This window comes from Acomys minous (genome assembly GCF_964271855.1).
Source record: "Acomys minous genome assembly, chromosome: 7".
NCBI classification, from domain to species: domain Eukaryota; kingdom Metazoa; phylum Chordata; class Mammalia; order Rodentia; family Muridae; genus Acomys; species Acomys minous.
The window spans coordinates 118,972,545-118,982,408 of record NC_140488.1 but is presented as its reverse complement, the minus strand read 5'-3'; positions in this window follow the sequence as shown (position 1 = coordinate 118,982,408).

Sequence of the window (9,864 nt, the reverse complement as noted above, 5' to 3'; positions counted from 1 at the left end):
TGCCTATTACACACAAAGCTGCTATGAACATAGATGATCAAGTTTTCTTGTGTTGCGGTTGAGTCACTTTTAGGTATATACCCAGGAGTGTTGTAGGTAGGTATTGATGTAGAACTATTCCCTACTTTTGAAGAAAATGTCCGTTTGATTTGCAAAGTGGTTGGTTGTAGAAGTTGACAACCTCATCAGCAATGGAGCACTGTTGCCCTTTCTACACATCCTCACCAGCAGGTGCTGTCACTTGAGTTTTTCATCTTAGCAATATTGGGAGTGTAAGATGGAGTCACAGCATTGTTTAGATTTGCACTTTGTGACATCTAAGGACATTGAGCATTTCTCTAAGTGTTTCCCAGCCACTCAATATTCTTCTGTTGAGGACTCTCTGTTTTGCTCTACACCTCAATTTGTAAATTTTTTTTGTTTGACTTTCCTGTATGTAATCTTTGTCAACAAATTGGTTAATACATGTATCACATACACACATAAACAATTGTAACACAGTTTGGGGACTCTATAATTAAATATATGTAAACAGTAGTACTCTATATTTTCAGGTTTACTATAATGCATAGTAAGAGTTAGAAAATTACCCACATATTACTAGGAATAATAAACTAGGAGTTCATGAAAATTCATATGTCTTTTTCTACATAGACATTTATATTATTTCACATAAACAAAATAAACTACATACAGTCAAAAGAACCACAAAAGAATCTGGAATTGTATACATGTTTCATTCACACTGATTTGGCTCTTTGTAGTTGTCAACCTTGAAGAAAACATATGTCCTATCTGGTGAGTCAAAACATCTGAATATAAAAAGCAATAGCTATCAGATCTCATCTGTTTCAACTTAAAACATCTATCCAGACCTGAAAGCATCTTAACACCTGAAGAAATGAGTTTAATTGTAGGATTAAAATATCTGGTCTCCAGCCCCATCAGAGACTTGAGAAGGAATAATACTAATACCTGAGAAAATCAGCAGTGCAGGTTAGCAGCTCCCAACATTAAAAATGGCAGAGATAGTGGACTGAGAGAAGAGTCACAGAAAACTCTCTATACCGTTGGAGCATAATCTTCAGACTTCTGGCTCAATATATCTGACAGACATATTTGTGAGGCAGGAATTCATCTATTTTGTGGTAGGCTGGGTGTTGCCAGAAGTTATCCTGTCTTTTTGTCAAACCATCTTTAAAATAATTAAAACATCTTTAAATGCCATATTCTGTAGGTCTCTGTGGCTTTTGGAGACCTTATCTAACTATCTTACTGTATGTATCTATAGAATCATATCTCTCTGTTCAACCTAGGATGTATATTCTTGTATAAAAATAGACTGGTAATTGACCTGACCATTATTTGATGAACTGACAGGTTGTACTACAATCAGCCTGCAATACCACTTTCAAGGTATTGGAAATAAACCTTGTATTAAAATTGAATTGTATAGGAACACTACCTCCTATTAGACTAGAAATATATAGAATGTGTGTGAAGTCTAATCCTTAATTTCAATTCTGTACCAATGTATCATAATTAAACTTAATTTGCATCAATATACAAAATGATATACCAATGAATTAAAAATAACATTATTTGTGATTATTAATTAAAGCCTCATGTTGAGGAGAAGAATCAACAATGTACTTTTCGTTCTGTCATCCCTCTATATTTCTATATCCGCTTCTAACTTTTCAGCCCATATCTCCATACCTATGAATGAAAGGAAAAGGAAAAGAAAGACATTCCTGAGTACAACATCATTTTCTTTGTCAATAAGACCAATAATAACTTATAACCAATTCTCATTGAAAAGAATCATCTGTAGCCAATGAGAGTAAAGAATAACTTACTCAGCCCCCACCTTAGGGCATTTTCATAGCTGGGTCTGGAGGTAGCACTATTCCCAATTTTCTGATAAACTGCCAGATTGATTTCCAAAAGTGTTGCACATGTTTGTACACCCACCAGGAATGGAGGAGAGTTCTCTTTCCTACACATCCTCACCAGCATATGCCGTAACTTGAGTTTTTGATCTTTGCCATTCTGAAAGGGTAAGATGGCATCTCAGATAAGTTTTGATTTGCATTTCCCTTAAAACAAAGGACATCGAGCATTTCTTTAAGCACGTCTTGGCCATTCAGTATTCCTCTGTTGAGAATTCTCTGTTTAGCTCTATACCCAATTTTTTATTGGATTTTTCATTTGTTGATGTTTAATTTATCAATACATATTGGATATTAACCTTTTTTCAGATACACGGTGGACAAATAAACCATATTACTCAGACTTTCAGATGCTAAGTAACAAGGAAGACCTAGGGAGGACACTTTATTCTCATTCAGAATGGCAAATTGAATAGATACCAAAAGAGGTTGAAGAGAAGGAACAGGACCAGAGGCTACCATAGAGGTCCTCTGTTAGACTCCCCCTAGTAGGAGATCAAAGAAGATGCTGAGATTCATAACAAAACTTTAGGGGGGATTGCAGGGAGCTTATGGAGGAGTTGTGGGATACAAGGACCTGAAAGTGAAAGGAGCTCCGCAAAGAGACAAATGGAGCCAACAACTCTGGGCCCAGGAAATTGAAGAAACTGACGGACCAACCAAGGCCTATGCATGGTCATGCCATAGAGCCCAACTCAGATGGAGTTGATAGGCAGCACTTTGCCTTTGTTGGTTCCATTATATTGGGAGTAGGATCTACCTCTGAATAGGACATTGGTGCCCACTATTTATTAATTTCCCTAGTGTAGGCTGGTCTTTCATTGGAAGAGAGGAAGAGGATACAGGAAGTTCAGATTAGACATGAAAGGCAGGGTCAGATGATGAGGAGGAAGGCTCCCCCTTTCAGAGGACTAGGATACAAGGAATGGATGGACGTTGTTACAGACATGGAATGAGGGATGGGGCTACAATCAGCATGTCAAGAGAAAAAATTTTTAAATAAAGTAATAATAAGAAAAATAAGAAAAACATCAAGCATGGTTTGAATTGCCTTTGAAAATTTCAGAGGAATATTTTTATGAGATGTTCCATGGCCCTGGATATTCTCTCTCTCTCTCTCTCTCTCTCTCTCTCTCTCTCTCTCTCTCTCTCTCTCTCTGTCTGTCTCTTTCTCTCTCTCTCTCCTCTCTCTCTCTCTCTCTCTCTCTCTCTCTCTCTCTCTCTTATTACCCCTCTCTCCCACTTTCTCTTTCTCTTTCTCTCTCTGTCTGTCTCTCTCCCTCGCTCCCTCTGTCTCAGTCTGTCTGTCTCTGTCTGTTTGTCTGTCTATCTGTTTGACTGTCTCTCTTCAAAAAATATCTGCACCAAGGCCAATTTAAATGGAGTATCTATTTTCTGACTGTACTGTTGTGGGTCTTGTGTATTCGGCATAGTAATCCTAAGTCCAATGTACAGATGGCAAATATTGCCTCCTGTTCTTTATACTTCCTATTCAAACTGTTTATTGGGTATTTAGATGTACCAAGTTTTACTTATGAGAAGTCCTACATGTAAACATTTAGCATTAATACAGATCTTACATGTTAGTCTGCACTGAGCCTTGAAACGACATTGCCGAGATGCTGGTAGTTATGCATGAGGAGCTTTCTTATTTGATTTTACCCTTCCATTCTGAGGTAAGACTTTTGGATAAATTTATTTCTGTGTGCAGAAATATCATCTTCACTCTTGTACCCATTGATAAGACCCTAAAAGTCCCAAGGATATTTCACAAACTATCTGTAGTTCTGATAGCTTAAAGGGTGAGAGTCACATGACAAAACCGGAAACACAACAAACCATAAATATAAAACATGGCGCTGTTGTATGGGGAATTTTGAAGTGCTTGTCATTAATATTTCAGAAATATAAAAAAAAAACACTAAACTGAAAGCCTTATATATATGGGAGATTGCAAAATAAGAATTTTATTTACTCAATAGATGTTACTGGGATATATATATATATATATATATATATATATATATATATATATATATATATATATTAGTCTATATTAACAAATAGGAAAATATTCATATATTCCTAATTGAAGTATACAACATTGAGACATTCTATGCTTTCACCTTTAAGTAAATGGACATGACTTACATAGAGTCCAAGAAATCGTACCTTCTATCCCAAAGAACATATGCTAAAGGTGCTGACAATCTTAATATTTCTGTACTCTCTATATTGTTAAATTGTTAGTGGAAGGTTGATTAATATCAATATTTGATCATGTATCATAATATTCTGCGTTTTATCTCTGATAGTCTTTGCAAGGCTGATTTCCATCTACCAATGAGTAATAATAAGAGTCTGAAATGCTGTCTTAGAATTGGATTAAACGTTAGAGGATATATTTTTATGGTTATTGACCTTTTGAAAGGAAGGGAAGACTCACTCACTACTTGTTCTCAAGAACTGGGCTGATGATTTCTTGGCTTGACACTCAGGCTTAATACAGTCATAAGAGGGCACCTTTAGGATTGCACATTGTGTGACAATAAAATTGCCTTTACCACTTTACCAAACCCTAGCCAGTCTGCACAGATGATCTTAATGACTATGTGATTTCTGATTTTAATACTGTTTTACAAGTTTATCATGAGGAAGTTTTATAAATGAGTGTTTCATTTTATTTTTTCATGTGTATCTATCTGTACAAGTCATTTAAAAATTAAGATCAGATATTTCAGTTCGAATTTACATGTGAGATTCCCACATGCATGGTGAATACTTGATCTGTTATATACAAAGCTTGTTAATATCTGATCGCACTGTATGAATTTCCTTGTTGCTATATATTATTATCTATCAACATCCAGAGTAAAAAAAATTGGTAAAATTTATTTCTCCATCTCATTCATTCTCTCGCCTTCATAGGAGAATGCTTTAATTCCTTGCTATTTTCCCTTCACACCTTTTTATCTTTCAACTGCCTGATTTCTTATAGTCTCATGTGATCATGTCCTCTAAAACTTCTGTAGCTTCACTTTTAAGGTGTCAATTTTATGACATGCCACAATGACATATTACACTACTCTGCAAAATATCTTAGAAGACTTTATTCATATATATCTTCAATTCACAGAAAAAACACCACCACCACCACCACCACAACCACCAAGGTCACCACTACCACAACTACCATTGCAATGAACTAAATCACAACAGCACAATCAGCACTCATGGCAAAAATCAAGAAATTTTTATCTGATTATCAGCAAAATATTCCTTATACAATAATTATTGACAATATGCTTCTTGAGATTTCCATTGAAGCAGAGCACCTTTGCTATTCACAAATTTATATCTACAATTGGGGCCCCAGAACACTGTGGAAGAGACATGAACTCTGTTTTACAAAAGTAAGTTTAGAACAGTACCAAGATGAATCCTGCATGACAAGTTAAGAAAGCAAATACACTTTCATCTCATTTAAATGACAAATAACGTCAGAGTCCACAACCCCAAGCTCTGCCTTTGGATTTGGCTTCTTGTACAGTCCAAGGCAAATAATCTCTTCCATTCTGGTAAAAGTCACATCAGAACAGATGCAGTTTATCACTTCCTTCTTCCCTCTTCCTATTATGTCTTATGACAGGAATAGTCCATAGACGACATTGCCTGTGTACATGGCTAGAGGCATTATGAGTGCAGCAACTGGGTGGAAATTTTCAATTTTTGAACTGCTTTGAAAGAGTAAACCAAGCCCATATGTCATTGGCTTTTTCCCATATCTCTGCATTTCACTAAACAACGATAGAATTTCTCTAACTGTTCACAACTTCCAAATCAAAATAAAGCTTCCATTAATCTCTGTATAAATTCATTGAAAATAAAAGTTCATTTTAATTCAATTTCATTCAAACTCCATCATAATATTTTTCTTTTTGTATCAATCTGAGCAGCAAGGAAATGACAGAATTATTTTGATATTATTTGTAGTATTCAACTAACAATATAACATTGAATTCCAAGGTTAATACGTAAAAGTACCCAGAGTGTAGACATCAAAGATTCTTAAGTAAGGATACATTGCATCCTCAGAACCTCTGTTCAGTGAGTGCCAACCTTAGACTGAATCTTGCCTAGAAGTGGAAAGACCCAGGCAGCACTTTCCAAGAGAAATAGGATTTCACACACATGCAAAAGCTAAATCAATGTCCTTATTTTGCAAGTTCTGCTGTCAGATTTCCTCTAGTTAGCCCAATGTACATTCCCATACTTGTTTTTAATTCCTCTCTTCTTTGTATTTTTTGTTTGATAGAATAACTACTGGCAGAAACTATTCCAAAGGGATAGGAAGCATGTAAGTGCAGGTGGTAGGGAGATACTGAGTTAAGACTGTGCATGGAAATATCCTATGAATCCTAAAAATATGACATCAAAATAATACTGAATGAGCACAAACATGACAAAAATAATATAATAAATTAGGATAATGATAAAAAATGAATCATCAGTACATAATGTACGCTCTTGAAAGTAACGTGATGTGACTTTAGTTTTCTGTTACACTACAAAGGAAATTTCAAGTCAAATGTTTAAAGTAAATTATGTCCTTTCCATATCAGGTGCACTTTGATACACATCTTAGGTTTTTAATTGATGTGTAACTGTATCACTTCATTCACCAGATCCTGGAAGCTACATTCCTTCTAACATTTGTAATAGACTCATTCCCTCTCACGATCATAACCTCTATTTATTTGGTTATTTTTATCACATGCACAAAACATCCATAAGTGTATGTGTTTGCATATGTGTGTGTATGAATTAATACATAGAAGGTCAGTAAATTTAGATTTTTAATGTAACCATGATTTCAAGGTCGATCTTTCCTTATTGAACAGCAAACAGATGGCTCATCTCTAGGGGAAGGAAATTCTTCTTCTAGTCATATTTTGTTTTATGTACATTATAAATGGAGGCAAGAAGCTGCAAATTTTTCCATTGTCCATTTATATTGCCATGACTCTACTCCTTATTATGTAGCTCTTCCTTGGAAACTCTATCTCTCAGCTGACTTCCTTACTTTCTGGCTCTCATAATTTTTCTGCTCAACTCTTCTGTTATGGTCCCTGAGCTGTAGTTCTCCTCTTCCATGGAGGGCTGATGGCCACCAGCCCACCGAGGCATGAGGAACAGAACAGGATGCATAAGGCCTCGAAGGCCAGATGCATGAAGGAGATGAAACATGCTGGCAACCACTTCAGGAGCCACCTCAATTGTACTCAGGGAGAACAAAGACTACCTAGCCCTTGGGGAGTCGGTTGTGGGCTTCCAGGATAGAGGTTCATAATTGTTGGAAACCAGGAACTTTTAGGATGCTTATTTTACGTTTGGCAGCAAACTCCTATCCTATGGACTGAAACACAGCCACTAATTATCCTCTATAGACACAGCAGAGAGCTGTGTCAAGGGCCATAGATCAAATGTGGCTAAGTGCATCTATGTCTAAAGACACCCTCCAGATGGATTCATACACAGAGACAGAGGCCCTGCCTGGGAGAGGGAGTCCTACACCTAATGCTGCCAAGCTCAGAATGTCCGTATGGAAAGAAAGGACAGCAACCTCAACGAGCAAGCTCCTTCCAACACTGAGCCAATGGTGCATGCACAATGATTTAGTTGTAACCATTATTGCTAGGGAAGGATTGCAATAGTGGAACATGATGTTGTAATGGCACCCAATAACTCTCTATTCAATTTCTATGTCCTGATTGTAGATATAAAATTATCCCAGTTGGTTTAATCATAGCCTTCATGGCTTGAAGGGTGTCTTCATAAACATTGTTGAAATACCGACTAATGTACTTTTCATACACTGATAAAATTTTCACTATATTTGGAATGGTAATTTCTTAATCAACACCACCAGAAGACAGAAATAGCATGGTAACTTGGCAGTATTCTCAGTTTGTCCTGCTGTGCTAAAGTGTTTCAATAAAAAAAATAATTCATGAATTTAATTATCTCAGCATGGGAAGGCCAAACAGGTGCAATTTTGATTTTTAGATGACATTGAACTATAGACAAGGAAAACTAAGTGAATATATGATCTCTTCTATTCCAGAGACATCCATATATGTTTTAATTTTCTTCAGTACTGTGCTTAATTGGAAGGCATTTGGAGGCCAACGTTCATCCTTCAGTGGTCATTTCGGGAGTCTACCAGCTGTTTCTTTACACATGTTCTTGTATTATACTGAGGCTTCCAAATGATCCTCGTTTAGCATGTTATCTGGACCTTGGGATCCATCTGTTTCGATTTCATACCCAAGGACTGACAAGTATATATCCTACATCCATCATATTATGTGGGAGAAATGAGGTTGACATACTTACCCTGAAAGCACATTATTGAATTAGATATCTCCCATGAAGGTAACATTATATAAATGTGGAAACAGGTTCTGTACACATTGCACAGATTTGTGGGGGGTCTCTGTAATCACCACAGACAGCAGAGTAATGAAGCCCATAAGGAGTTAGAAGGTAGATGGCTTCCATTTGATTAAATAGTTTTATTTCAAACTTTAGGGGTCTGGTTGCCAATAATTTATTTGATGGCATAAACCAGCATCACACAATTTAGTGAAAGGCTTCATAGCTTAATTAACTCAATCCCATGAACACAATAAAACAGAATGCCATCTAACTAGAAGTTCAGATGTGAGTACACCTAGCTTGGTTACTTGTGACACCTTCCTTAAAGATAGGTTTCATGGATTGAATGAGGAAAGCAAGTTCACAATAAAGGTCAGGGAAGGATTTACTTTGGTCTCTGCCACAGAGACAGAGAAAAGGTCAGGCAGCTAAAAAGTTTCTAAGCTGATATCAGGTTATGCCTTCCTTCAGTTCAAGGAACAGTGTGTGCTTATTATACCAGGTTCCCTAGTACTTAACTTTGAATGAAAAGACCTCAGTTTCTCCAATACTATGTGACCTTAAAGTCAGAATCTACAGCTGCTGTGTCTCAAATTCTAGGATTAGAGAAGTTAAGCATCTGTAGAAATTTTCTTCTGCTTAATGCCAGTAGCATATTTAGAAGTATAAACTATAATAGAGCATGCTGTATATAATTTCACTGTCTAATGTTTAAATTCTCGACATTTTAAGAGTATAGATAATATTAAAAATAAGATATATACTTCCCTATATAATTATCACCTTTACTACATTAAAAAAACTGACTCAAAACATATTTATTACCGTTCACATGGAAAGCTTTGTAGAAATAGTTATGATTTCTGTTTGAGATATTAGGTCTGCAGGCTAGGCCGACTGGTGGACAGAGAGAGATCCAATGCAGACAGAGTCGATGACCAAACTGTGACAAGACAGGGTAAGCAAGTCCACAATAGTTCCTGCCTCACAAATATGTCTGTCAGACATATTGGGCCAGAAGGCTGAAAATGAAGCTCCAAAGTTATAGAGAATTTTGGCTGGCTGGCTGTTCAGGCAGCAAACCATCTCCGTCATCTTCTCATTTGCAAAGATTCTAATAGTACAGTTTTACAATTAAGATTTGTTGTTTTGACATTGGTGTTTTGAAGTGTAGATATATGCTTTATGGTGATAGATATGAGATATATTGGTTTACATTCAAAATTTTACATGCACCAAGATAGGAAAGAAGTTTTCTTCAAGGTTTCAAAATACATATAGCGAAAGCACTATGAATGGAACATATATATTTTCCCGAATATTGCCTACTTCTTCTTACTGCAGGCAGTTTAATGTATATATAATATAAATGTATATGTAAAACAGACAAATAATAAAGATGAAAATAAAAGAGTTAGGTCATCCCTACCAAACTAAACCAATCCTTCATGCTTTAATTCTTTTGTGTCTGAGT